We start from the raw sequence: 4,560 nt of genomic DNA, 5'->3' as shown, positions 1-4,560 counted from the left end.
TTTGATAAGTGAAAGGGGTAAAAGTCAAGCAGATGTAAGTGGAAAGTTCAAAAGTCTCAAGGTTTATGGTTCATCAGTCTCTTCTCCTCTTTCCTCTTCCCCAAAACTGAGGGTACAGCCAATACCCTGAACTGAATGCAATACTCAGGTGGCCTGCTTTGAAACTGCTGCCCTGCTGGTGGTCACCAAGGGCTCAGTGTAGACCCAAGACCTACACAATATTAAGCACTGTTAGGTGCCTCTCAGACACCACTGGGTCCAAACTCTAATCGGTAAGGTCCTGAAAGCCAGGAGCCTGTCTTGGCAGCTAACAGTGCATCAACAGAATTACCTTCACACGTGAGAGACAGAACTACCACCATCATCCACTAACACCTGGGTCTCTGGTGCTGGCTTGCTGGGCAGGAGGTCTGGGGCAAGTCCTGTAACTTCTCTGGGCTGGTTTCACCTGTAAAATAGGAAAAGTGGCAAATGAGATAGAGTGAGTGAAATTCTTTCATAAACTAAACCATTACACAAAAATAAGGAGTTCTTTGCCCAGGTCCTGCTCTTTAAAAAAGTTCTGGGATGATCCCAATGGCTGCCCCCATCCCCCAGCAATGAGCCACGAGGTTCAGAGGTGTGCTTTTGCCTTGTTCACGAACCCCTCTATGATCATATGCACAGACTGTGCATGCCTATAGGCGTTGCTCCTGGGAGAAGTCAGAGGTCCCCCAAAAGATTAAGAATTACTATGTGGGGTTTCGCAACCTAAGCACCATTGGCATTTTGGACCAGACAGTCCTTTGCTGTGGCTTGCTGTTCTGTTCAATGTAGGATGTTTAGCAGCCTCCATCCCTGGCCTCTACTTGCTAGATGCCAGTATCATCCCCCTCCAAAGCTGTAACAACCAACATTGCCCGAGGGGCCAAACTGCCGGAGAACCACTGCTCCAAAGCAACTTAGAAATACAGAGGATTCAGAAAGGGAGCTCCCTGCTAACGGGACCCCCAGCCCCACAGCTTCCCTGCACTCTCAGTCAGCATCTTAGTCATTCTTACTCCTTCTGTACCTCGCGCAACGCATCCTCAAATCTCATTCCCTTTGCACCTGATCGCCCCCACCTGCCATCTCCTTGGGACTTGGGTCCTCACCACCTCTCTCCAGCCCACACCAAACATTCATAACATCTTGCAGTCTTCAGCAGGAGCCACTCCAAATCTCCCCAGAGGGTGGCCAGGGGTTTCTCTTCCTAAAGCTTAACTTTCATCACGTCTGTCCTCAATACAAATCATCTCCATCTCGTCAGCTTGCCATTATAAACGCACCACAATCTAGCCCCAACCTCACACACTCTTCAATAGTTCAACTAGTAGCATTTGGAAAAGGAACAAGATAAACCTGATCCAATCACACGAGAAAATCTGAATAAATCAAGTCCTGAAAATCACACTGGCCCCAGAAAGCAGAAATGCCAAAATAAAAACGTACTCTTTCTTTGGAATTGAAGTTTGCACGTGTGTATCTGATTGCGGGAGCTCCGCATCCTCCAAATGCAAGGAATAAAGGAAATTGAGGGTTTCAAACCAGATCAGACCTATTAGGTCCTGACTCAGTGGGTTAGCAACAGTCTTTTGGAAAGGAGTGGAACAGAATGGAAAACAATTGAATTAGAATAGATCTGGCTGCGTCATGTGAGCTTAGGGTAAGCATCTCCCTTGAAACGTGCGGCTCAGTCATCTAGATCTACAGCCACAGGGTATACGCGTAAAATGTATTTTTCGGTGTAGGTTGAGTCTATAAAGTTTGAAAGCCATAACTGGCGATCTATAGAATCAGAAGTGGAAGGAGGTGGTGTAAAACCGGCAAAAAGTGCAAGGTCACTGGGACCTCCAGAGCTGCAGAGATGGGATGGGACTGGGGATAGGTCCGGGGGGCGCAGCACCGAATGGGGCAGACACGGCCAGGAAAGGCGGACGAATGTGGGGCTCCCTGATTTGGGGGTGTCAGTCCGGGTAGCGGTGGGTTTCGGGAAGGAGGAGCGAGGGGGAAAGAGGGGACGGACAGGGGGCGGCGCGAACGCTGGGACGCAGAGCCGGGGGACCCCCTCCCCAGCACCAGCGGCCCTTGGGACCTCCGAGAGAGCCGGGCCGGGGGCGCGTCCACGCCGCGGGACCCTCCCCCCGCTGGGTCCAGTCCTCACCGACGGCAGCGGGGCCCTCCCTCCGGTGACAGCCGCGGCGCGTCCCTGGGCCTCGGCCACTGCAGCCGCAGGCGTCAACCTGGCGGCCCAGGCCGCTCCAGCCACTAGGACCCCGGCGCCCGCTCCCCGCCCCAACCTGCCCTCGGGAGCGAGCCCCGTGCCCGTGCGCGCGACCCCGCGGGAGAACTAGCCTCTCGGAACGCCCAGGCGGGCTCCTTGCGAGCATGCGCAGCAAGGCCGCGCGGCCCATCCCTTGGGTTAATTGCGATCCTCCGGGTCTTCCCTGCGCGGCGCCGAGCTGATGGCCTGACCAATCGGCGTGAGGGGGCGTGGCCATGACTCGCGGAAGAGGCGGGGCCAGCCCGGATTGGGCGTTGCGTCCAGGGACGCGGCGCCCGGCGCATCCGCGGGCTGGGTCCTGGTGGGCGCGCGGGACCGTCCCCGGGCTTTGGCCCCAAGCTCACGACCCGGGATGTTTAGCTGCATCCTTAGGCCTGTCGCTTTCCTGAATCAGTGGGAGGAAATTTCTTAACGCAGTTCATCGGAGCCTTCGGACGACCCATCCCCAAAGCTGGGCCAATTTGAGATTGAGAATAAATGATGATAACGGATTGAAACATTGAATAAAATAAGAATGCGTGAGTGGATACTGAGGCAAATAAATGAGTGGCGGAGAGTGAAAGCTCTTTCTTGCAGTAGAAAGCCAACAAAAATAATGAAGAAACAGTGATGCAGAAAACCACCAAACACCTAGCAGAGGCAAAAATCCTAAATGCATGCCCAAACTGGACATGAAAGATTAATAAAAGGGCCGGGCGCGGTGGCTCTTGCCTATAATCGCAGCACTTTGGGAAGCTGAGGCGGGAGGATCCCATGAGGCCAGGAGTTCGAGACCAGCCTGGGCAATATGGCGAGACCCCATCTCTACAAAACATAGAAAACAGAAAAATTAGCTGGGCGCAGTGGTGGCGCCTATAGTCCCATCTACTCAGGAAGCTGAGGCAGGAGGATCCTTTAAGCCCAGGAGTTCGAAGTTGCAGTGAGCTATGACGATGCCATTGTACTCCTGCCTGGACGACAGAGTGAGGATTCTGTCTCTAAAAAAGAAAGAAAAAAAAGGAACAGGTACTTACATAACCCGAAAGTGTATCTCCTGGCAAGGTACTTACTAATAACAAAGGAGAAAATACTAATTTTCACAGTAGAGATGTTTCTCGAAGGGTGGTCGTCTGGGGGGTTTCTGGAGGTCCACGAGACTCGGGGAGTCTGGAAGGTTAAAACTATTTTCATAATAATACTAAGATATCATTTGCCTTTTTGATTTTCATTCTCTCTTAAGTGTGTGGTGGAATATTATAAAGGCTACATGCCGTGTGATGTTGTAACATTGAATGTAGAAGCAGATATGAGAACCAGTAGTCTTCTATTAGGCTGACATTAAAGATAGCTGCAAAAATGTCAAGCTATACCACTATTTTAAGTTTCTTTGGAAAAATGTTATAGTTTTTCAAAGAATATGTTACATTAACACGTAAAAGGATCCAGCAATCCCATTACTGGGCACCTACTCAAGGGAAAAAAAGACGTTCTATAAAAAAGACATCTGTACTAGAATGTTTATAGCAGCACAATTTACAATTGCAAAGATGTGGAAACAACCCAAGTGCCATCAATACGTGAGTGGATTAATAAAATGTGATCTACGTATACCATGGAGTTCTACTCAGCCACAAAAAACAATAGTGATCTAGCACCTCTTGTATTATCCTGGATAGAGCTGGAGCCCATTCCACTAAGTGAAGTATCACAAGAATGGAAAAACAAGCACCACATGTACTCACCATCAAATTGGTATTAACTGGTCAACACTTATGTGCACATACAGTAGTACCATTCATCAGCTGTCAGGCAGGTGGGAGGGTGGAGAAGGGGATGGGTATATTCACACCTAATGGGTGCGGTGCACACCGTCTGGGGGATGGACATGCTTGAAGTTCTGAGGCAAAGAAAATATATGTAACCTAAACATTTGTACCCCTGTAATATGCCGAAATAAAAAAATAATATAAAAAGAAAGAAAACACATAAAGGGGTTATCATGATTACTTTTTTGGTAACAGCTTTACTGAAATATAATTCACATACAACTCACTCATTTAAAGTGTACAGTTCGATGATTTTTTAGTATAGTCACAGATTTGTGCAAACAGCACCATAGTCAGTTTTAGAACCTATCATCACTACAAAAGGAAACCTTTAGCCATCACTGTCCAATTCCTGAATCACCGCAGCTCTAAGCAATCATCAGTCTACTTTCTGTGGGATGAAGTGGTGTTCTTTGAACCACAAAAGTTCTTAATGTGGATGATGTCCAATTT

This window comes from Propithecus coquereli, unplaced genomic scaffold, assembly GCF_000956105.1.
Source record: "Propithecus coquereli isolate 6110/MARCELLA unplaced genomic scaffold, Pcoq_1.0 Scaffold27, whole genome shotgun sequence".
In the NCBI taxonomy this organism is placed as follows: Eukaryota; Metazoa; Chordata; class Mammalia; order Primates; family Indriidae; genus Propithecus; species Propithecus coquereli.
Note: the sequence above shows the minus strand (reverse complement) of the source record.